Consider the following 25,135-nt stretch of genomic DNA (forward strand, 5'->3'; position numbering starts at 1 on the left):
TGCAAAGAATTCTTTTGACTGTTCTGCAGTGGCCTTGTCTTTCTTGAGTGCTGCTTTAGCACCTTGATCATTCAGTGGCCCCATTGATTGTTTGACAGGCTTCCTGGTTCTGCTTGCTTCTGAGGTGGTTAAACGGCTTTTGTGGTTAGTTTTTGTGTCCTTTGCTAGCTGCTCCTTTTTCTTTTTTTTTTTTTTTTGCCTAAACACACTTTTAAATTTGACTTGTCCGAATCTATGTGCCTTTGTTTTTCTTAGTAGGATTTGGCTTCCAGTTTTTTAATGATGCTGTTAAAAAATCTCTATAATGTTTCTCTTGCTGTAGTGTTTTAACCATGAGGTCTTCCCCACCTGCCCCCTTGCTGGTGTTTATTTGGCGGGTATACGTTAAGTGCAAGCCTCTCTGGTGTTTTTTAAAAGTTTCCTCCGAATGTGCAGGGATTTCACACTTAATTTTTCCTTTTAACTAGCTTCTTCATTCTTGTATAGTTCCTCTTTTTGAAGTTAGGTGATAATGTGATGGGTTTCTTTGGTATTTCAAGAATGTTAAAATTTAATTCCATTATGGTTGCTATTACCTAGCAGTTCAGCTATATTCACCTCTTGGATCAGATCTGTGCACCACTTAGGGCTGAATCACGAATTGGATTTCCAGGGCTTATGGGTTCCAGAACCAGCTGCTCCAAGAAGCAATCATTAATGGTATCAAGCAAGTTTACTTGAAAACCCCACAGAGAGATACATTGGTATAAAACCCATAAATAGGTAGCATAAGAGAAATATGTAAAAGGACCATGAAGAAAGTTGTAAGCGTAGAAGGGGAATATGGAATGCATCCAAAAAAGCTTACGTGATTAAAGTGATTCTGCTTTCTTCTATATATAGCATAATAAAGTCCTGGTAACCAAAATTGGAAGCAAGAGGAACTGTAATTATAATAAAACATTCTCAGAATGAACCTCCTAGTTTTAGATGTTCTGTTGCTTCCTCTTTTGATTTATTCGAGTTTTGTGAGCCCCAAATTAGGGATCATACATGATGGATTTTCCTTCTCCATTAACTTTACTGAGCTCACGAGCCTGACAAACTTGGAGAATTTCATAGACATCAAGAATAAAAAAAGCTTCCTCACCAGCTGGATTTTTCCATTGCTTTTTCAGCTGTATGGCTATTCTGTAACCAGCGAGTGTAATGGTGCATATCACATTAGTGTGCGATAGGACAGGATTATTGGCAAATAGCAAAGTACTGCTTCTGGAATTTGAAGAGAAATGGTAATAAGTGAAAATATAAGTGCCTGAGTCTCCCATCAGTTGAACTGGAGTCAATCAAGAGTACTAAAACAGGTTGAACCTCTCTAATCCAGAACTCGCACCTCTGGCCAACTCCCTAATCTGCCATGATTTTAGTTAGCTGGATGAGCATTTATCCTGGGTGCAATCAAGTTTCCTGCCATCCCATAAAGTTTGTTTACAGCCAACAGTCCTGGGTCTCAGTTATGTGCTGTTATTTAGCTGTAATTTACCCATAAATGTCTTCTAAGAGCCCAGTAGGCGGTGGAAGGGTTAGTAATATGCTAGAAAATAATGACCTCCCATCATCTGGCACTGGTCAGGTCCCCAGGGTTCTGGACGAGATTACGTAAAACTTGTGTAGCCCTTTTCATTGGTAAATCTCAGGGTATTTTGCAAATGGAGGGCAGTATCATTATTACTATTTTACATATGGGGTAACTAAGGCACGGAGCCAGGACACGATTTTCCCAAGGTCACCCAGCAGGTCAGTGGCATAGCTAGGATTGGAGCCTGGTGTCCTGAGTCTGAGTCCTGGACTCTATACCACAGGCCATTATACCAGTACAACTTGGTGTAACAAGAGAATCATGCTGATAAAAATCTGATGGCACAGAAGGCTACAGTTATGTGGTCTTCATCCCATCCCTAATGGAAGCCATACCATCAGGAAACCATAATTCCTTTCTTCCCCATTTTCCTGGTTCACTTCAGAGCGTCTCACGTCCAATGGTTGCCCTTCCAGATCCTTTTATCATCATCATGGTCATCACTCTTTATGCCTACTGGTGTTTAGGGTGGCAACAAAGGTCCTCCACTTCTGTCTGTCACTGGCCAGCCTCTCAATAGTGCCCCAAGTGTGATTCATGCTCTCCATTTCTACTTCAACAGTCCGTCACCATGATGTCTTGGGTCGTCCTCATTTCCACTTCCCTTCAGGAGTCCAGTGCACAGCAGTCTTTGTGATGGAGTGTCCATCTTACCTGAGCACAAGCCCAGTCTGTCTCCATTGTCTTTTCATAATGATGGTGTCCATGTCATCTTGCTTGCACTGTGCAAGCAGGTCCTAATTCGAAATTATTCTTGGCCAAAAAATACAGAGGATCCTCCGAAGGCTTCTGGTGTGAAAGATCGACAATTTACCGAGGTCATACTCTGTCATCCGCCAGCATTCTGATCCATATAATAATGTTGATCGGACACAGCTCTGACACAACTTCAGTTTGGTGTGGATGCTGTACTGTGGTGACTTCCATACAGCGTTCAGACTCATGAAGACATTTCTGGCTTTACTGAATCTGCTCTGAATAGCGCTTCTGATGCCTCCTTCTTGTCTGATAATACTACCCACGTATGTGAAGCCGTTTGTGGCAGGTGGGTCATGGCTATTGATCTTGACTGATGCTGGTGCCTCAATGTTTGGAGTCATGACTTCTGTCTTCCGGCTGACTCTTAGTCTGACCTGTTTTCTGAAGGTGTAGAGTTGATTTATCTTCTCTTGCATATGGGAGAGCACCACAGTGTTATCACAGTAATAACAATGCCAGGTGCTTCTGCAGAGTGCTTTCGCAAATAGTAACTTATGTCCACAGCATCCCTGGGAAGTGGATAAGTATTAGTCCTCTTTACAGGTGTGAAAACAGAGGCAGCAAAGGCTGGTGAACTTGATGCCAGCTACTCACTGGAGCCGCTGCTGCTGCCGTGTGTTTCTCCCACCAAGTGCTGGGGCATCTGCGCAGAGCATCAGATGGCACTCCTGATGTGTGGCTCCAAGGAGGAGCCGCGTTTAATGGCCCAAAGAGCCACAGGTTGGCCACCCCAATGTAGATGGAGTTGCGCATCCTAAGTTGACTTTCTCCCTAAGAGTAAATCTGCCTTCAAGAGAGACTGTAGATCAGAAATCGAGTACTGTGGTGCCATATATTTATCTGACAATCATTAGGTGGGCAAATATGGGATCATAATTTATTATGTCACATGTAAGAAACTAGCTGCCACCTAAAGTTTGAACCAGTTTCCGAATGTATCTATCTACTGTATTTGGATTGAGTTTATTGTGGAAACCATACCTTAAGTCACACATAAGAATCTGTGAGGAAAAACAACCTGGAACACAGCTTTTAATTTGGGAGGCTGCTTCTCATTTTTGACCTGTACCTGTCATGTCTCATCTGTAAATGGAATGGAAAGTCTGATTTGTCCTGGCCAGGCAGCTGTCCTGGAACTGTGAGAGGGTTGATATTCCCTCTCTCAAGCAGCAGCAACAGACCGGCTCTGGTTTTGGACTCGAGACTAGCTAGATGCTTCCTGCTGGGTCACATCTAACCATTGGAACTGGGCTGGATCAGATTCATGAAGTGAAACAGCATGAGGAAAATCAGGCAGAAGGTGTGGGGAGGAAGGGAGAACTCACCAACCGAGAAACCCTCACAGAATAGGGGGAAATGAGGAATAGGGATTTCTTCAGTAAGCTGCAGTCACGCTGAAGAATTTTGCTATATCCAAACTGAGAGGCTGTCAGTGATGTGTAGTTCAGCTCCTAGAATTTCACAATGGATTGCAAGCAGGGCAAGATAACATTTATGCTGTGAAAGGCACATTCCCTGATTCACATTTCAAGGGGAGAATGAGCTGCCCAAGGGAGTGTTATATTGTGCTTGGGTGGTCGCTTGCATTTTTATCAAATAGCAAGGGTTTGAGTGGTAGAAATAGTTACAATTCAAGGTTAATCAGGTTTGAGAGGGTTTAAAAATATGTGTGCAAAAATAGATCCACTTTATTACAACATTTGATTTCTCCAATTTATTGCACAAAAGGACACCACTCATTACTAAATGAGCCATTTTCAGGTTAGACTGGTTGTCCCTGGAATACAGATCAAAAAGGGGCTTTTAAATATGAAATTATGCACTGTCAACATTTCATGGCTGATACAAAACCAACTGTATTTTGTAAAACAGGGAAACCAGAAAGTTAAGGAGCACAAAGAGACCCACAATGGAATGGCCAATGAGGGAAAAAAAGGATGGAAATCTGTGGAAAGTTGGTTTTTTTTTTTTCCTAGTTTCACACCTCTGATGTTGGAGATGTTGCAGAACGCACACAACGGTAATGCTTTTAAGTATGTTAATCCGGTGTCTTTATGCTGAGGTTAGTTTGCCCACCCTTTCCTCCATATTGCCATATACTCACATGCAATATTTGCACTTTGTTGAAGAGTGAAAGGGAAGACTGTCTAGTGCAGGGGCGGTAACCTGTGACTCCAGAGCAGCATGCAGCTCTTTAAGGAGCCGCTTGTGGCTCTGAGCGCTGCTGCTGATTCCATGCGCAGCTCCGGAGGCTGCCGCTGCTTAGTTTTTTTTTTGTTCAAGCGGCGGCAGCCTCCAGAGCCACTGAGCAGTCAGCTGAAGCAGAGGGGGAAGCCAGTAGGGCAGGAAGCCGGGGCAAGGTCAGCCTGCAGGAGAGCTGGAGGGAGGGGCGGCTGAGCCTGTCCTACTGGAGCTGCACAGCTATACGGAGAAGGAAGCGGCAGTGGGGAGCAGTGGCAGTGCACACAGCTCCTCCACTGAGCCAGGTAAATCCTGGGGTTGGGGAGGCAGGTTTGGGGCTGAAGGAGTTAAACCTGGGGTTGAAGGGGCAGGTTTGGGGTGGTAGGGGTTAAATTTGGGGTTGGAGGGCAGATTTGGGGCAGAAGTGATTAAACCTGGGGTTGGGGTAGTGGGTTTGGGGCGGAAGCAGTTAAACCTGGGGTTGGGGTAGTGGGTTTGGGGTGGAAGGGATTAAACCTGGGGTTGGGGGTGGCAGGTTTGGGGCAGAAGGGGTTAAAACGGGTTGGGGGGGTGAGTTTGGGGCTCAGAAGGGTTAAACCTGGAGATGGGGAATGGTTTGCAGGATGCCGGGTAAAGAGGGGGATGGGGTAACAACTTTCTAACTGGTAAAAATCACTGTGTGTGCGCTGTTCTTAAAATAGGGGTTACAAAACCCACAGTTTGACTTTATTTATTTTTTTACACATTTATTAAGGACGGTCTTGTATTCACATGCACCGCGGCTCTTGAAGTATTGATTGTGTAACTGAATGTGAAAAAATGGCTCTTGTCACTATTTCAGTTGCAGACCCCTGGGCTAGTGACACAACGGAGGAGTGGAATTTCATTCAGCTGTTCCTCAGAACTGGGATCCGTCCCTCGATTTCCATGTCTCCATTCATTCCTTTTGAGCTGCCAGTTCTTGCAGCAATCATAGCTGTGTAAATGTAAAGAACATTTTGTTCTGTTTTCTGTGCCCTACTCACTTAAATGTGAGGCATTTCCCTGTCTGTGAGTCATTTCCAAATGCCCCGCACCCAAATCACCCCATGGAAAAATTTGACAGGAGGGAGATATGCTACTCCCTGTTCTGTCTGCTTCCCATTAGCCAGGCAGAGGGAGAGGAGAGTTGATTGCCTCCTTGCTCATCCTCATTTACTAAATTAAACCCTTGCCAGGTTTCTTTTGCCAGTAGCATCCAGGGCTGAAAGGGTCAATTCCTAGAAGAGAGAGATCTGGGATTTTGCTGATAGATCTTGGGCTTCTGAGAAAAGGGGTGAACTGAAGCCTCTGCAGGCTGAGGTCCCCTTTTTTTGGTACTTTCAGGCAGCAGGGATGGGGACTGAGAAGGGGAGGAGTTATGGGTTATTGAGAGAGCCTGTAACCCTGCCCTGGACCCATTTATAGGGCTGATAGAAGGCAGACAGGGTAGAGAGCCCTGCCGAAGTACTGAGTTAATAAAGTGCAGCCTGCTGCTTAAATCCATCCCCAAGGGCATGTCTTTCCTACACACTGGATCAATGGGCAGTGAGTGATTCAATGGGGTTGATTTATTGCATCTAGTATAGACATGCTAAATCGACCACCGAGCCCTCCCCTGTCCACTCCGAGACGACACCAAAAAGAAAAGAGTAAAGTAGAGTCAGCGGGAGCGTGTCAGCCATCGACTTACTGTTGTGAACAGACTGTGGCAAGCAGACCTACATACATCAACTTCAGCTATGTAATTCCTGCTGTTATTTGCCTGTGTGCAGTAGCATCATATTTCTGCAGCTTGATGATAGGAATGAGGTTGCCAGTTAGCCAGTTTGGGAACATACCAGTACTACTGTGGGTTGGAACTGGTCTTTACTGAGGTGACAGTTCCAGATGTTAATCATCTTCATTGTTCGAAATGTGTCTAATTTGAATTTCTCAGCCCATTCCAGCCATTGGTTTTTGTTTCTATCTCCCTCTCAATTAAAGAACCTTTTAGCACTTTGTATCTTCTCCCTAGGAAAGCAATAAACACTTTGTAATTGTTACCTCCACAGGCGCAGGCTTCTAATTTTCCCAAGGGATGCTTGAAACCTGCTCAGCTGGAGGCCCTGCATCCTTCTGCCCCTTCCCCTGAGTGTGCCCCATCCTCACTTCTCCCACTCCCTCCCAGCACCACAGAATAGTTGTTCTGCAGCATTCAGGAGCCATTGGGCGGGAGAGGAAGGAGTTGATCGGGTGAGGGGGGGGAAGGGACCTTAACTGCTGGTGGGTGCTGAGCACACATTGGCACCTCTGGTTACCTCTCAATCTTCCTTTTTGAGGAGCTAACCAAATTGTGCTCTTTTTAAGTCTCTGGTTGTAAAGTTTTTATTTCCATCCCATTGAATCTTTTTTGTGGCTTCTCTCTGCATCCTCTTCAATTTTTAATATATTTTTTTCAAATGCAGAACTAGACACAGTACTAGACTAGTCTCAGTTGCATCCATAACTTTTACAGAGATAAACCACCGCCCTGTTTCTATTCTCTACTCCTGTTTAGAGGCCCAGTTTCATTGTAGCCTGTTGTGGCAGAGCCTGACCCAGGGAGCTCATGTTGTGTTGTCTGTCCATAATGCCCCTAACTCTCCTTCAGGATCTCTGCTCCTCAGGATACGGTTCTCCCCTCCCATTCTGTAGGTATGGGCTGCTCTCCTTTCCCTACATTATAGGGATTGCTGTGCACTGTGGCCGGGTTGTGGCTGTGCTGTTGTTTGCTTTTTGAGGTCGACTCTGTGACCCTTCGAGGAGGAGAACAGCAGAATGCACACAATGGTCATGCTGTTAATTGTGTTACTCTGGCGAGTTTATGCTGAGGTTAGTCTGCATGTGGCTACGCACTTTTTTCCATGCTGCATGGAATCTTTGCACAGGGACACAGGCTTCACAACAGGATGGGCAAAATATGGCCTGTGCACCAGATCCATCCCACTGCCACTGTCCAGTAGCCCAGCAGGAGATTGAGGGGGGAATGGAGGGGGATTCTTGTGCGCATGGTCTGTGCAGCTGGCTTCACTGGGTGGTGTCTGAGGGTGTGGGAAGCAGGGAGTCTCCTGAGGCTCCTGCTGAGCTGCTGGCTGGGAGCTGCCCTGGTCAGCACCTCATGACCAGAACCTGCATCTGGCATGCCAGCCCCTCCCACCCCCGACGCTCTGCTCCCACACCTGCACCTTTGCCCCATGTAACCCAAACCCTCTGTGCCCTCACTCCTGCACCAAACCGTCTCTGACCCTGCACACCAATCTCCTGCCCCAGGTCATAACCCAAACCCCCTGCAACCCCACACCAGTTCACAGACCTCTCCCAGGTGCCTGAACCCCTTCCTACACTCCTCCTCCATGTCAGAATCCTCTCCAGCACTGATATCTAAATCACCTCCTGCACCCCAATGCCCTATCCCAGGTCACAGCCTCTCCTTCACTCAAACTCCCTCCCAAACCCCACAGCCCATTTAGCACCCCAGTCTCCTAACCCGAGATTCCTTCTGCACCCAGCCTCCATCCCAGACCCTGCATCTCCATCAGTAATGCCACTGACCAAATTCTTGGAATGGCCCACCATCAAAAGTTATTGCCCACCCTGAACTACAAGAAGGTCGGTCAGCTGCTTTTCTGCCCCATGTAGTCCGCTTGCCATCTGTCTGCAGGGTTTGCTTCCTGTCTGTGTTGCCCAGCAGTGGGCATGTGAAGAACCCAATAAAGTGAAATAGCCTCAGGGTGAATGGATAAATTTTCTTCCATTCCTCCTTACAGTGACTAATGAGAGAGAAGATGATGTGGAGAAGTAGTACTCGACTCAGCAGTTGTTGGAAAATATACGGAAGCAGAAGGAAGGAGGTCAAAGGACAACCCTGGAAAGACATGGAAGTGGACCAGCAGGAGAACTCTTTTCTACCACCTCCACAGAGGCAATGCATGGGTTGTGGGGAATGCCAGGTCACATAGTGCCCCCTCCCCATCTGCTGTTTTGCTTGTACTGAGCATGCTCATGCAGACTGAACATGCTCAGTAACACTGCTGAAGACCATTGCCCTCACTCTGCCCATCCCACTATTGGCAGGGCTGGGTCATGTCTGTCCATGGGTAGTGACTGCAGCCCAGAGGGGAAGGGGACAGATTGTCACAGCTCAAGTGGAACAGAAGTCCCACCATCTTTGAGAAAAGCCTCTCTTGGAGGTTTATTTTTCTCAGTTCAGCATCATAGCCCACATGACTGTCTGCAAAGCTGGACTGAGTGGGGGATTTGTAGCAGACAGCTGAAATAGCCCAGCTCTGATAGTGCTGAAGAACTTGCTTTGAAACAGCGTCAGGGTGAATTGATGCATTTTCTTCTATTCCTCCTTATAGTGACTGATAAGAGAGAAGATGATGTGGATAAGTAGTCCACGACTCAGCAGTTGTCATGAAATGTACAGGAGCAAAAAGAAGGAGGTCAAAGGGTACAGACAAGCCTGGAAAGATGTGGAAGTCAGACAGCAGGAGAAATCTTTTCTGCCCCCCAAAGCAAAGATGGAGTTATCCAGATCTGCTATGAGTTTTGGATGTGCTGTTAGGAGACAGAGCCAGAGGAGAAGGAAAATAGACCCCATTCAACTAGAAGAAGACCAGTGAAGACCTGTGTTCCTGGTATATCGTAATACCAGGATAAATTGCCTTCAGTGCAGTTCATGGGTGAGGTATTCAGTTGCCTGTGGACTTACAGATCAAGATCAGGTAGAGGTGGCTGAAGACACTCCATGATGATGCATAATTTGCCATAGATATCGACCCCTCCTCTGCAGCCCCGCACCTGAAGAGGCAGCAGCTGAAGAAGGTGGAAGCTGATTGCTATGAGCCCTGTATGTAGTAGGCATCCTTCAGTCTGCATAGACTATGGATCGCGCCCTTTAAAGTTTCAATTGAGGACTTCATTTACAGCGTCTATTGTGACTGTGAAGACCCACACGAGAGTGACAGTCCTTGCTGCATCTCTTGCAGATGTAGTGGGTGTCTGGCAAGTCCTTATTGTGCTTTCTGTGTGCTCGCTTCTCCTCTGCTAGCTGTCTGATCTTCATCTCGCCCTTCTGAAGGCCCTTGTGTAACCCCTGCCTCCATCTGCTGCGGTCGTCTGCTAGTTCTTCCCAGTTGTCCAGCTCGATGTCTACCTCTCTGAGGTCTCTCTTGCAGACATCTTTGTAGCGCAACTGGAGGCGTCCGGGAGGTCTTTTGCCAGAGGCTAGCTCACCATACAGGATGTCTTTTGGAATCCTTCCATCATTCATCCTGTGGACGTGGCCAAGCCAGCGGAGCCGACGCTGCCTGAGGAGGGTGTGCATGGTTGGGATTCCAGCTTGCTCGAGGACGGCGGTGTTGGTCACTCTGTCCTTCCATGATATTCCAAGGATGTGCCTGAGGCAGCGCAAGTGGAAGACGTTCAGCCTCTTTTCCTGGTGGGCATACAGGGTCCAAGTCTGGCTGCCATAAAGGAGGGTGCTGAGGATGCAGGCTCTGTAGACTTGTATTTTGGTGTGAGTGTACAGCTTGTTGTTATTCCACACTCTCTTGCTGAGTCTGGACAGAGTCATGGCCGCTTTTCCGATCCTCCTATTTAGCTCAGATGCATGATGCAAAAGGGGAGTCTAATCTGGTTCCTTGCATTTTTGCATGGTTGGAGAAAGAGTTGCATTTGGCTTGTAAAATAAGTCCAATTGGCAAGAATGAAAAATTAAGAGAAACAGCTCAATTAAACACTGGAGTGAAAAAAATGGCTACAGAAAGGATTGTTTGGGTGTGGGTCAGGACACAATATCACAAGTATCTAGTGAAAGGGCTCCCACACAATCCAGGGTGGGAAATGGAGAAGGTAAAATGCAGGGGCAAATCTTAGAGGTACAGAGGTTATTTACTCCTGCTAATATATACAAGGATAATGGGAGTTTGGCTAGTGAGTGTGTTTATAGCATCTGTGAAGTACACAAAAATGACGGGCACTTGCTCAAACCTAATATGATTAGACCAGTCAGCCTGAAAATGCTAAAGCATAGGGAAGCCAAAACTGAAACAGCTAATTATTTTCAAATGGAGACAGTGACTGGGGAATTTTTACCCATCCAACACTTAGGAGAATTGGGTTTGAAAATTGGACCTCTGGAATTTTAGCAGAAAGTCTGGATAGCTGAGATGGTGGATGAGGTAATAATTGGTTTAGATTTAATTATGGCTAATAACTGTGTAATAAATGCCAGGAAAAGTGTCCTATAAATTTATTGTGTGAAAGTTCCCTGGAAAAAATTGGCTTGGATTTAAAAAAAATAACTTGTCGGCAATTGGTTTTCAGTGAACAACTTAATATAGATTCTGTCCCTGAATACATGAAAACAGCTACATATTATTACTATTTTCCAGTGAAGGAGAGACGAGGAGTGCTTGAGGGGCTTGGTAAGAATTTTTAGTGGCTAACTCGGATCTGAAACAGGAATGGATTCCTGTTTGTTTGTTGAATGTTTCTGGCAAACAGTAAACAAGGGAACCACAGCTGCAAAATGTGAACCAGAGGACCTAGTAAATGCTGGTATAAAAGTGAGTATAAGGGTGTAAGCGAGTCACCAAAGTTTTTACTCACCTTATTCTAGAGCTGTATGTTTCAAGGAGGGGTGACAGAACAATTTAAGAGTCTTTCTGGTTGTGTATCAGGAGGTGTTCTCCTGGTCCAGTAACAATACTGGACCAGACCAAGATTGATACTTGGAAAAGTAACCAGATAAACAACTACAGCAAAGAGGGAAGAAGTTGCAGATGTTTTAGAATCTATGAATTTTAATAGGAGCTTAGTCAAGTCTTTTTTGAAACTGCAGTGCACATCACTTTCCAGTCAGATGAGGACCATCATACATTCTTCCTTCAGCTCCCAACAGCTGGACCCTGAGCCACAGTAGCTTCAAATTCTGTGAGAAGAGGGACTAGTAAATGCATCTGAGCATGAATGAAGACAGAGGCACTCCCTGGGGTAGCTTGGTCCCAAGTCCATAGAGAGGTTTATTGTTCTGACTCAGCACCTGTATATTAAAAATTGTCCCAATTGTTTGTTGGGGTTAAAACTCACTCTCCCTTTTTTATGTAAATCTATTAAGACATGAATATGATCTGCTATGTCGCTGAGTTTAGAACCTAGTGGAGTGTGTACTGTAAATTAGCAACGATATTTTTAGCGTCTTTCCATATGTTTAAGTGGAGGTTAATTACGTGGCTTTGTTTCCTGTTGAAGTAGAATTCCCTGATAAGCAAAGCAGCTGATCCTTATGGGTACAAATCATCCTAGCTCCCTGCAGGTCAATGCAGCTATGTTCATTTACATGTGCTGAGGATTTGGACTAAAATGTAGAGTTTGAGAAGTAAATGCCTGAAAAACCCAAGTGGTCACATATTCATAAGCCTGAATTACCCACCAGGAGAAATAAAAAAAAAAAACAAATTGACAGGGCCAGATGAATACCCAGAGACCAGCTACTCCAAGTTAGGCCCAAAACAGCCAAGAACAGAACACCACTGGTCACCACCTACAGCCCCCAACTCAAACCACTGCAACGCATTATTAAAGACGTACAACCTATCCTTAATCAGGATGCCACACTCCAGAAGGCCCTAGGTGACAGGCCTGTTCTCTCCTTACAGACAACCTCCCAACGTTATGAGGATTCTCACCCACAACCACAGTCTATACCACAGGAACACCAGTCCTGGAACTTTTCCTTGCAACAAAGCCTGCTGCCAGCTTTGTCCACATATCTATTCTGGAGATACCATCACTGGACCTAACCAGGTTATTCACAGAATCACGGGCACATTCTCGTGTTCCTCAACTAACATCATATATGCCATCATGTGCCAACAATGCCCAGATGCTTTGTATATTGGACAGACTTCAAACTCTCTTAGACAAAGAATTAATGGGCACAAAACAGACATAAAAACACTCCTGATCCACAAACCTGTCAGCCCATATTTTAATGGAGTGGGCCATTCTGTTAATGACTTAAAAGTCTGCGTCTAGAGGCTGCTGAACTCTCTTTTGTATTCAAATTCAACACATTAACATGTGGTTTGAACCGGGATGGGAATTTTCTGGATCACTACAGGGGCTCTTTTGCATACTTGGCTTAATCTAATTCTTGACTCCCCCCCTTTCCCTTCTGCCCCTCTGCTCTCTAATTTGCTCACCTTGACAATTTTTGTCTGATTTGTCAAACTTGATTGCTCTTTTCGGTTCTCTGTGCCTTAAATATTGAGTCTGTTCTGCTCTGGCTATGGTCTGAAGAAGTGTCTCTGTCCCACAAAAGCTCATCACCTAGTAAATCATTTTGTTAGTCTTTAAAGTGCTACTTGACTGCTTTTTTGCTTTGTTTCTCTGTGTTTTTTGTTAATAAAAAAAAACAAAACCCTTCATCCTGTTCAGGGCAGCTGCTTTAGAGGGTGTGGCTGCAGATAGATGCCCTACCTGCCTTGAGGAATGAATGTGTGCTTTTTGTTTCTTTAGTGCCTGGTGGGTTTAGTGACTGAATGCACTTCTGATCTGTGAGCAGGTTCTTCAGCCCGAGGGGTTAGTCTTAAGGTGACATGTAAAAGCTACTAAGGCTAACCAGGGTTAAGCTCTGCAATGGGATCAACCTTCTTTTAGAAACAGATTAGCACTTAGTATCTGGATGATTTCAGCACCCCTGGGAGGTGGCTTAGCTGGAGTGGTTGCAGCTGAATGTTTTCAACTCTCTTTCTTAGGTCTTTGGCTAAGGCTTTGGACCACCTGCATTGCACCTGTGGGCAAATTCAGTGTAATTGCCCTAAAGAGCTCTTATTTTCTGCTTTCTGGTCTTCACTCACAGCAAGGACTGTGTTCTGACAGCAGTCTGACTGGGATTAGCTTTTCCTTGAAATAATGCATGACCATTGTTCTGTGGAGAAGAATATGTGGCATTTATCTGTGCCTCACCCGTAGTTGTGCACAAAGAGAACAAGAGGTGTAGAGCCTTCTCAGACCTGAATGTTGGCTCGCTAATTAGAAGCTGTGATCTTCTCAGGTAATAATGAAGCATCAGGCTTACCAATGCTATTATCAAACTCCCCGTTGGTTTATGTCAAGCAGTACATTGGATGTATTCTTCAGATGGATTTTTAATTTAATTATTAATTATCAGTGTTAAAGTAACACCTAGATGCTTTAATCAAGACCAGAGCCCAGTTAATCGAGGCTCAGTAGGAATACACAGTAAAGGACGCTCCCTGCCCTAAAAAGTTTTGAGTTTAAATAAACAAGTCCGGCAAAGGGTGGGAGGGGACGAAAATCAGTTGTGGGTAACACACAGTGGCACTCAGGGTAGAGGTTTTCCTTTAGGCTCTAGCACAGGGTGAAAAATTAAGGGCTTCTGACTGGGGCATAGGGTTGGAGTGTGGGAGGGGGCGAGGGCTCTGACAGGGGGTGTGGGCTCGGGTGGGGCTGGAGATAAAGGCTTTGGGGTGTGGGAATGGGCTCAGGGTAGGGGTTTGGGGTGGTGCTACAAGTTCTGTGAAGGAGTTTGGGCATGGGAGGGGTGCGCTGGGACAGAGGGTTTGGGGGTGGGGGGTGTCAGAACTGGGACAGAGGGTTGAGGTGGGGGAGGAGGTTTGATCTCTGCGGTGAGGAGGGAGTGTTTGGCGCTTAGCTCAGGGTGGGTCCGGGTCTGTGGTGCAGTTGGGCTAAGGCAAGCTCGCTGCCTGCCCTGGCCTGCACCATTCCTAGAAGCAGCTTGCACATTTCCGCAGCCCTTAGTGGCAGGGCCTACAGATGTGGCACTTCACTGATCACCATGAGTCAGTGCTTGCTGCTCCCGGCCAGCGGTGGCGGGGAACCAAGGCTTGGGGCTTCTGGCCTGCAGTGTGGAGAGCTGTGGGCTGGATGAAATTAAGCAGGAGGCCAGATCCTGTCTGTGGCCCAGAGGTTTCACATACACTAGACTATGCTGCTTCAAAAAAAATCGAGATGGAGTTTTTGACGCAGAAATTAGTGGGTGAGTTTCTTTAGCTTGTTATGTAGGAGGTAAGATTAAATGAGTGTAATAGTCTTTTCTGGCTTTAAAATCTCTGGCTCTATGAAAATATTGTTTAAATTAAGATTTATTTGCTATTCAAAACTATATGAGTGGGATGGTTTGGAGTTGACAATTGTTTCCCAGTTTGCCCATGAGACTAGCAAACCCTCATGTTCAGAAATTCCATACCAGTTCCCAGGCTAGTCACTATGCTATATAATACACACACACACACTAGATCCCCTCCAGTGTTTTCTTTATTCTAGAAATCAATATCACATTTATTAAATATTAATAATGAATAGTGGTGGGCTCTCGATGGAAAGCTTAAAGTGGGCACAAATAGTTCAACGTTTTGTGAAAAAATTATTGAAATGGCTTCAAAGGGATAGAAGAGAAATTACAAGTGTGAAGGAAGTGGGTGACTCTAGAACTTAATCTTCCTTCTTTTGGGCCTGGTTTTTTTCTTTTCAAAGTAGCTCTCCCTTCACTAGGATCAGAATTGTACCATCTGTGATGATGTTCAAGCACAGCTATTGCAAGCAAGGATATATAGCAGGGGTCAGCAGCCTTTCCAAGGCGGAGTGCTGAAATTTGACCTTTTGACCTCTATGTACGGCCCAAGCGCCGATTAAAACTTTTTAAAGTCACTAACTGTCCTACTTACAGCAGCTTCATTAATTAAATTAAGATGCGGAACTTACTGGTTAGGTGGTGGTTGTAGCATTAGCTGATCTTTTGTTAATCTACAGGCAGCAAGGCTTTGAGCAAGCTCCCGGCTGCATGGGGGAGAAAGGTGGGTCTGAACTCCCACCTGAAGTGCCGATGCATATCAGCTTGCGTGCCACTCTTGGCAGTCATGCTGGGGATTGCTGACCCCTGGTATGTAGTTTTCCTCCCAAGTCTTCAAGGGGATTTTTTGGTTTAGAATTTTATGTTACAGAATCTTACTATATACTATTTGATGGATCTGGGACGCCTTACAATTGATTAGTTAGTTGTTGATCCTTTTTATTTGTAATTTTTACAGACCACACCTGAACCTAGGGAAAAAATTTGGGGGGAATTTTTTTTGTATTAAAAAATGCAGATTTGGTTCAATTAAAATGTTTTGCAAATTTTGCGTCAGATTCGCCAATTTGTTCTCATAAGAAAACCCAAAAACAAAATGAAATGCTTCACTTTGACATTGTGAAAATGAATAGATTTGATTTTTAAAAAAAAAAATTAGAACACCTTTTGTTGTTGAAATATTTTTGTTTGACTCAAAATTATTATTATTTATTTTATTTTCAGTTCATCAAATATTGGAACAATTTTCATTTCAGGTCAACATGAAATGAGTCAAGTATCAGAGGGGTAGCCGTGTTAGTCTGGATCTGTAGAGCAACGAAGGGTCCTGTGGCACCTTATAGACTAACAGAAAAGTTTAGAGCATGAGCTTTCGTGAGTTAACTCACTTCTTCAGATGAAATGAGTGTGTATCTGTAAAGTGGGGGGCATTTGATTTTTTTTGGATCACGATCAAACTAAGAATTGAGTTATTTGCATAGTATGCCTCCAATCCCGCAAGGCAGCGTACATGCACATAGTAAGAAAAACTCCCAGAGAGCTTACAACCTAAATAGACAAGGCAGATGAAGGGAGGGAAGGGAACCAGGAAGAGTTGGTTTGGTTAAGGTGTCACAGCAAGCAAGCTCACTCACAGCAGGGGCCCAGCATTTCAAAGAGGCCTAGTGCTCCAGCCGCCATTGCCAAAGGACCAGCAGCAGCAGCAGCTGGTGCGCCAGGCCCTTGGTAATGGCTGCTGCTGGGTGCGGCTGCGGGCGGAGGGGCAGTGCCACAGTCCAGGCAGTGCTGAGAGATGAATGTCATGGGCCTGCCTTTTCTGGGGTATGGAGCTAGGCCTCTCTCCCGTCTTGCCCTGGGGCCCATGGTGCCTGTCAGTGCTGCTAACAGCAAGTCAGTGCTGGGGCGTAAGAACATAAGAGTAAGCCATATTTGGTCAGACCCAAGGTCCATCCAGCCCATTATCCTGTCTTCCAACAGTGACCACTGCCCCAGAGGAAGTGAACAGAATAGGTTATTATCAAAGTGATTCTTCTGTCATCCATTTTCAGCTTCTGACAAACAGAGGTTAGGGGCACCATTCCCACCCATCCTATCTAGTAGCCATTACTGGACCTAACCTCCATGAATTGAACTAGTTCTTTTTTGAACTCTGTTCAAGTCCTGGTCTTCGCAGCATCTTCCGGCAGGGAGTTCCAGAGATGAAACTTATGGCTCCCAAGTCACAATCGAGAATCTTTCACCTCAGACCCAGGCTGCCCCTTCTGCAGTCAGTGCTGCACTGGTGGCTCTTAGTGCCCACACCGTGCTCCAGTGGGTTTTTTTAAATTTTTACCTTTCGTAAGATGTCTTTTTCCTCTTGCAAAAAATTACAGACATAAAAATTTGTAAAGGTTAGAAGTGGGCTCAAGCCACAAAACTTCAAACTGGGATCCAGATTTCTAAAACAACCCGGCCCCAAGTCAAGAGCGTCTTGGCTCCTTGCGTGTGTGTGTAGGCAGGGAAGTAAAATACTTTCGTCTGATGTTTTTTAATGCACATCCCACTCTAGTTTTAATATTTCTTGGCTACTACAAATCTGATCTTTTAACTGCTTTTACTGTTCCAATGATCTTTGAAGCCTTTTCTTTTAGAGGGAAGCAAATGCCCAGGAGAAACTGTGATGAACTCTGAAAGCAGAAATTCCTGAAGTTTCTATTGCCCTTGGAACCTTTGCCTGTTGTTGTGCTATGCTTCTCTGCTGGTGTTTGTGTGATGGTGGTTTGGACAGAAATATTTTTGGGCAGGTCTTTAAAAAAAATGCAAATGGAAAATAGCTTTTTAAAGCCAATTGTGTGAAAGTAGGCAGTGGCAATACATTCAGCTGAACAGAACTTACAGATATAATTTTGCGCATCTGGAGCGAAGGGGAAAACCCAGACGTCCCACATGTTCATTCAAAAAAGAAAAAGGACAAAACCGTGCTTAGCTCTAGGGCTAATTTATGCTGCGGTAGTATAATACCAAATGGCTGTAGGTTGGAAATAGGGTCATGGATGTTGCTGGACCAGAGTGTACCAGACTGGAGAGGGTCAATCTGCATAATAAAATTTTAATAGGAAAGTAAAATGTCAGTTTAATAGTCAGTAGCTATTTATGGCATCGGGTGGTACAGTGTGTAATTGTACAGAAAAGAGATTTTTCTCCTTGGTTCTCGTTATTCATAGTGAACACAACACATTTGGAAAATGTTTGCCAGGTCAGCCTGAGCTGGATAGCTTATTGTAACTTGTGTCGTACAAAAGATGAAAGCTCCATTTCATAAAAAAGCAGCCTTTTCTTCCTGGATTAAACCTGAAAATTTCAAAATCCTGAAAAATTCTGAACAAAAGGAAACATTTCAGATCAATCGTAACATTTTGTTTGTCTTCAAGCGATTGCTCATGTGCATTCCAATGCAAGTGTGCGCCTGCGCAAGCCCAGCTGCCAGAAATCTTTTTCCCCAGCCAGTAGCCATTGGGCTGGTGCAGCTCCCCCTGCAGTAGCACTATCATGGCACCCAATATATACATCTCCTGACCCTCTCCCCATTCCATTCCTTCTGAGTGTCAGAACGCCCTGTTGCTTGTGCAAGTAGCCTTTTTTTTTCTTTCCTGGTAGCTCTTCTCTGTAGATAGTTAGGTTATTCATAGTTCATTAGTTAGATAGTGTGCTAATAGTTTTTTTGTATATAGTTGTTGGACCAGAGCTGGGAGGCTGGTTCTTCTCTCTTGAGGCCCTGAAGCTGTAGCATGCCAGGGTCTCTGAGCTTTAAGGCCTGTGGAGAGTGTGGCAAATGGATGCCGATGGGCGATCCCCATTCAGCCTGTCTACAGGGCCTGGATGAGAGCAATCAAAGGGATTGCTGTTCCATCTGTAGGACTTTTTAAACCTAGGACTCTAAAGGACAAGGCACAATGCCCGAAAGTCCTCTTAATGGGAGCCATGCTTTAGCCAGAACATTTGCACTCGGTGCCAGTACGCTCCATACAGAGAATGCTGTACTTGGTCCTGCTGACAGCAATGCTGACACCAGAATCAGACAGAGGCTTGGCACCAGGGTGATGGTTCACATCATGTCCTTCCAGGAAGCATAGATTGCAGTCCCCAGTTCCGCAAAGGAGGAAGTAGCACAACAGGGGCCGGTCCCCTGCGGTGCCAAGGAGAAGGGATGAGCCTGAGACACTGATGGTTGAACCACATGAAGGGCATGACCTGGAGAGCCAAGCGTTGCCACTGACTCAAAGACCTGGCCCTCACTCGCCAGAGAGGCCTTCGGTGCCAGAGGCGTTCTGGGCAGTTCAAGGTCTTTGGAGGATCACTGCTCCAGCCTCACCTCCAAGGACTTCGGTGCTGTTGGCACACAGCTGGAACCAGCCTCCATCACAGGGCAAGCCAGCTATGCTGGCGCCATCTTTGACACCAGTGGTACAGGTGCCTCCTTTGTCCTCAGCATCAGAGATGTCAGGTCCCAAGTCGAACTCTTACCTTTCAGGATTGGACAGGAACAGGAGTGTTTGCTCCTTATCCCACTGGAGCTGATACTCCATGCATAGACAGAGCCATCGAAATTGGCAGACGCCTCCACAATGGGCCTTTTGGACTCGGTGGGCGTATCATGAGTCTCAGGGCCAATTTCTTTGACTGCACTCTGGGGCCCTGTCACTGCAGGCGATGTTGGGGATTCCCATGGGACCATGTGAGGCACCCTCAGTTGTGCTGGGAGTACTGCCTCAGGAGACACCAACGGACCAATTGCCTTCAGGGGACAGACTAATCTTGGTGCCACCCCGACTGTGATGCCAGCTTTATCGGTGCCGATTCCTTCAGCCTCGGTGCCCTGTACATGAGCCCCATCAGTGCTGCTAACCTCGTGGCCCTGACACCTCCCCAGGCTGTGTTGGCTTCAGCTCCATCCCCCGTGGGGGCTACTGTGCCAGCTACTCCACTGTTTTCCCCCACCACTTGTGGTGGGTGCAGACCTGTCAAGAGCCATCGACCTGAATTGTTTGGGGCGGGTTCACACCTCCTCGTCATCCTCCCTAGACAAAGCGGTGGCAGGTTCCTCTGCTCCTCTGGTGTTGGAGGATGGTTGGGCACTTTGGCAGCTTCTTCAGAGTTCCTCAGAACTTGGGGGTCCAAGCTAAAGAGGCTAAGGACAAGGTGGACCCTATAACAGACATTTTATCATACACAGGATCCTCTAGAGTGTTCTTACTAATTATAAAAACAGTTGCCCAAAGAGCCAAAACTGTGTGCCAGGGACCAGTGTCGGCCCTGCCAACTTCCAGGAAGAATGAAAGACAGTATTTTGTTTCCTCTGAGGGGAACGAACACCTGTTCACTCATCCCCTCTCGACTCCCTAATTGTTCAGCCAGCCAACTACAGAGGCGACAAGGTTTTCAAGGCCCTTCTCCCAAAAATAGAAAAGACAAAAATATGGGCTTGCTTGGGAGGAAGGCTTATTCCACAGAGGCTTTGTAGTTGCTGTGGCAGGATGGGGCCAGGAAAGGGGAGGCAGGAGTAAAAACACAGTGGAGACAGATCTGACAATCAAAGTGGGAGCAGCTGAGGAGTAGGCTGCTCTAAGTCAGTTAGGGCCAGCTGATCATACTCAGGGCTACCTTTTATAAGCTCTTCTCCACGCAGAGCAAGGGAAGGGTGGTTAAGGAGAGTTTGGGAGGTGAGTGAGAAGGAAGGAAGGAGAATTAGAGGAACACCAGGGAGCACAAAAGAGGAGATGAGCCTCAGCAACCCAGGGGAGCCGGACTGCCCTAACCCAGGGGGGCCTTAAGCCCCACCAGAGAGGAACCGGTCAGCTGGAGGAGACAAACAAAGGAGGGAACTTGCTGCCACGGCTACCACTAGAGGAAGAAGGTGCCAGGGGGAATCATCTGGGGGAAGTGGCCCAGGGAGAGGAGCTGCAGGGGCAAGGGAGAAAGGAGTCAGCCCTCACTGGTAACAACCATCCAGGGTCCCTGGGCCAGAACCTGGAACGAATGGGTGGGGACCAGGTTCCCCCGCAGATTGCCCACTGCCCCAGCAAGGGTAACGGGGTTCATACGGTGGGGCCAGCAGACTAAACAAAGGACCTGGAATGAGACTGACTCTGCCACATTGCGTATAGCAAAGCTGCAGGCTCTGGTGAGCAAGTTCTCTTTTAATACATTGTCTTCACTGTCTAAATTCTCAAAACTAGTTCCTCCAGATGCTGAACAAGAGTTTACAGCAGTAGTGGACCTCAGCAGATCCTTTACAAACCACGAATGATCCATTCACCCAGATGTGCTGCAACCAATTTTCCAAATTTGGGGCTATCCCCAGGAGGACCTGTTCACCACTCATTGCAATGCAAAGTGCTGGACATTTGTTCTCACCAGAAGTGGAGTCTGGGATCCTGGGCAGACACATTCAGCATTTCTTGGGCAGTCCTGCTCCTGTATGTGTCCCCCCCACCCCGCCTAGTTCCTCTCATCCACAAGGTGCTCCTCAAAATTCAGTGGAATCAGGCCTTGGTGATCCTGATGGCTCCAGTGTGGGCCAGGCAGCACTGATACTCGGTCCTCTTGGACCTGTCAGTGAGGGAACCAGTAACCCTTCCTTTACGCCGGACCGCTTGACTCAGGGTGAGGGGCAATTGGAGCACCTCGACCTTCGGTCGCTTTACCTCACGGCATGGAAGCTTCATGGCTGAGCATCATGGAACTTTCCTGCTCAGAGCCGGGGCGGGAGATGCTCCTGAACAGTAGGAAACCCTTAATGAGAACCACGTACCTGCGGAAGTGGAAAAGGTTCACAGCGTAGAAAGGTTTATGCCCACTCCAGGCCATGATCCGGCCCTTTTGGATTACCTGTGGCACCTAAGTCAGGACGGGCTGGCCCTTTTCTCCATTAAAGTGCCCTTGGCAGCCACTTCCACTTTTCATCCTGACCCAGGCTAGTCATTGGTGTTCTCAGACCCAGTGGTGAAAAGGTTCATTAAAGGCCTGGAGAGGGTTCAGCCACAAGTACAGGAGCCTTTGCCCCATGGGACCTTAATCTGGTGCTATCTCAGCTTACGGGGACCCCCTATAAACCCTTCACTTCCTTACAAAACAGCCTTTCTGGTGGCCATTACATTGTCCAGAAGGGTGTCCGAACTGAGAGCCCTAACCGTGGACCCACTGTATACAGTGTTTCTCAAGGACAAGGTTAGATTGAGACCACATCTGTCTTTCCTGCCGAAGGTTTTTTCCTCTTTTCTTGTCAATCAGGACGCTGCTATGCAGTGTTTTATCCCAAACCGCATGCCACCCTGAGGAAGCAGAGCCTGCACAGTTTAGATGTCCTCAGGGCACTGGCTTTTTATTTAGACAGAACCAAACCTTTCAGAGAGCCACAGCAGCTTTTTGTTGTGGTGGCAGAGCAGGATGCAGGGCTGTCCAGTTTCCTCCTCGAGGATTTCCTCCTGGATAGTGCAGTCTATTTGGGAATGCTAAAAGCTAGCGCAGATGCCCCCTCCCCCAATGAGGGCTCTTTCTACGAGGGCACAAGCATCCTCACTGGCATTCCTGGCCCATGTCCTGATTCAGGAGATCTGCAGGGCAGCCACCTAGTCCTCCATTTGTGGCTCATTACGCCGCGCTCTTGGGAGGATGCAGCAGTAGGCAGGGCTGTGCAGCAGTTGTTCCAACCTCACCTCCTAACTTCAGCTTTCATTCACCTGCATTGGAATGCACACGAGCAGTCTCTCGAAGAAGAAAAGACAGTTACCTTTTCCTGTGACTGATGTTCTTCGAGATGCGTTGCTCACGTCCATTCCAAAACCCACATGCCTTTCCCCACTGTCAGAGTAGCCAGCAAGAAGGAACTGAATGGGGAGAGGGTTAGGGTGTATATGTTGGCTGCCATGAAGGTGCCACTTAAGGGGGCACTGCACTGACCTGATGTCTACCAGCTCGGAGGGAAAAGACTTCCAGCAACTGAGCAGCCACACTCACACCTGCATTGGAATGGACACGAGCAACACATCTTGAAGAACACCAGTTATGGAAGAAGGTAACTGTCGTCTTCAGCAAAATTGAAATATTTTAGGTGACTTTTTAATTTAATATTATTTTATGTACAATAATTTTTACAAAATAAACCGTTCAAAACCAAATTGCTTCAAAACAAAAAAACCCAAAATATTTTGTTCTGAAAAGGTTGAAACAGGGTAGGTAAAAGTGGTCAGAACTTTTTTCCCCTCTATTTTCTTTGGAAATAAAATTTGGGTGAAATTTACCCTGACTTAGTGAAGTGTTTCCATTTCTATGGAAAACCAAAAAGCAGTCATTTAGCACTTTAAAGACTAACAGAATAATTTATTAGGTGTTGCGCTATTGTGGTGCAGACCCAGTTCTTCTTTTATGGAGTTGCATATTTTGAAGGACTATGGTGCTGTTAAAGTTTCTCCATTTTGTAATCTCTTGTAAATGTGATGGAGAGAGAAAATGCAAGTAAGTGAAGGGAGTTAAGATTTTATCTGCATTGGCTTTCAGCCATTGGCAAGTGTGGCAGGGTGCTGGCAAAAGGTTGTTGATTCAGCTGCCATGCTAGCTCCCATTTAGGGAAATAAATTAGAGCTGGGTGGAGATAACCTGGCCCTAACTGGGGAAGCAGAGAACGCTGCCGCCTAATTAGGCTGGAGCTGTATAAAAGTCTCAGGGAAAGGAAGCCAGGACAGAGGGAGCACATAGAAAGGGAAAAAGCAGGGAGTGGAAGCAGAGAGGCAACGCTTCCCTCCCTCCCCACTGCACATGGTCTTAAAGGTTCAACTGTATGTGGTGAAACAGTGGTGGGAACAAGCCTGTGAATAAACTGCACTGGTGTTGTTAATCCCAGGGTCTCTGGGTGACTTTGTGAACCTAGCATAAGAGGAACCAACAGTGCCCTGCTGAGCTGTTACAGCAAGAAATGTTCTGTCTGCCCTTGTTTATCTTTTCTGTTCCTTATACACTAGGATAGCTTATAAAATTATCCTCCTGTATTATTTAATGTAAGGTTTGGCCCATTGTCTGTGGTCCTTATTTAGGTGAATTTTCTTCAATGGAAAAGTTCTTGATGTGGCCCAATATTTTTATTTATCTGTCTATATGTTTAAGGTCCTTTTGAAGAAAAGAATACTGTGGCTATGTGTATTGTCATACCAAACACACTTTTAAAATTAATGTTAGGTTTTAATAATTAGATCTTAGAACACAGGAGAAAATACAGGACAATAAATGTTCTAATCTGGCGTGGTCCGAGTTCTGCTCTGAATCATGACATGGAGGGAAGCCTACTGACCTCAATAAAGTAGGACCTATATATCAAGCATAATTTGACCTGTTAAATGTTTAATCACTCTGAAACTTCTTCCCATGGATACTAAGACACCACATCCAATTGTCTTTGTAATATTAACAACTTCTGGAACATGGAGAGAAACTATTCTCGATAAAGCAGTTTACACTGTAGCAGAACTAATAATGTACAATGTGGCAGACCCTTACCTGGAAGCTTCCGGAGCCTTCTAGAAGGACAGTATACTGGGTGGTGGGCCAATAGTGCATTTCTGTTCCCTGTCTAGGCCCAGGCCCCCATTGGTCAGATGGGCCCTGTGCTCCCTATAAAAGGCTCCCCATCTGGTAGCAGGGGGGAAAGGTTTTAGAAGGTGCACCAGAGGAGCAGAGCAAGAGCAGAGCGAGAAGGTACCACGGGGAAGTGGTGGGCGAAGTGGCCCAGGGTGAGGCTACTACTTTGGGGCAGGGGTGAAGGCCCTGCCATTTGCCTCTTGTCCTCGTAGGGACCCTGGGCCGGAGACCAGGGTAGAGGGTGGGTCTGGACTTCCCCCACCCTTCCCCAGAGGGATCACTCTACTGGAGCAGGCACGGGCCTGCAAGGGGACTGGTGTTATTTTCCCCATGCTGGTCTTGCCTATGATGAGGATGGCTCGCTAAGCGGGGATCCCTGCCTTTGGAAAGGCCTGGGCAAAAAAGGGGCCTCCGTGAGTCTCTGAGGCAGCATAGAACTGCCAGAAAGCGCAGGGACCCACAGGGGCTGACAAGGGACTTGGTCACAACAAGTAATGTTGGCTACAGTTACACTAGCGAGTTTTGTTGTCAAAACCCAGCTTTTGTGTGTGGCCGCACTCTTCCGGCAGCGACTTCTGTTGACAGTCAGATGTAGTGTAGCTGTAGACGCTGCAACTTGACTCTAAAGGAATGTCTACGCTGCAATGTAGGGTTAGTAGAGCTTCAGTGAGCTGTAGAGGAGGGTCTGGAAAATGACCTTCCCCACCCTGTGACTAACACTCTGGAGTTCCTGCTTCAGGAAAAGTTTGTAGCTATCAGCAACCAAGATTGTGTCAGAATCCATGGAGAAGTAACGGGATGGTGCA

General features: G+C 46.4%; 1 long non-coding RNA gene across 1 annotated transcript; it reads left to right on the plus strand.

Moving 5' to 3' along the window:
- The first annotated feature begins 6,824 nt into the window (after positions 1-6,824).
- LOC142015246 (uncharacterized) lies at positions 6,825-9,671 on the plus strand. Its single transcript, XR_012646110.1, has 3 exons — positions 6,825-7,429; positions 8,365-8,519; positions 8,959-9,671. It is a non-coding gene; the product is annotated as an uncharacterized LOC142015246 (long non-coding RNA).
- Positions 9,672-25,135: the final 15,464 nt, after the last annotated feature.

This window comes from Carettochelys insculpta, chromosome 6, assembly GCF_033958435.1.
Source record: "Carettochelys insculpta isolate YL-2023 chromosome 6, ASM3395843v1, whole genome shotgun sequence".
NCBI classification, from domain to species: Eukaryota; Metazoa; Chordata; order Testudines; family Carettochelyidae; genus Carettochelys; species Carettochelys insculpta.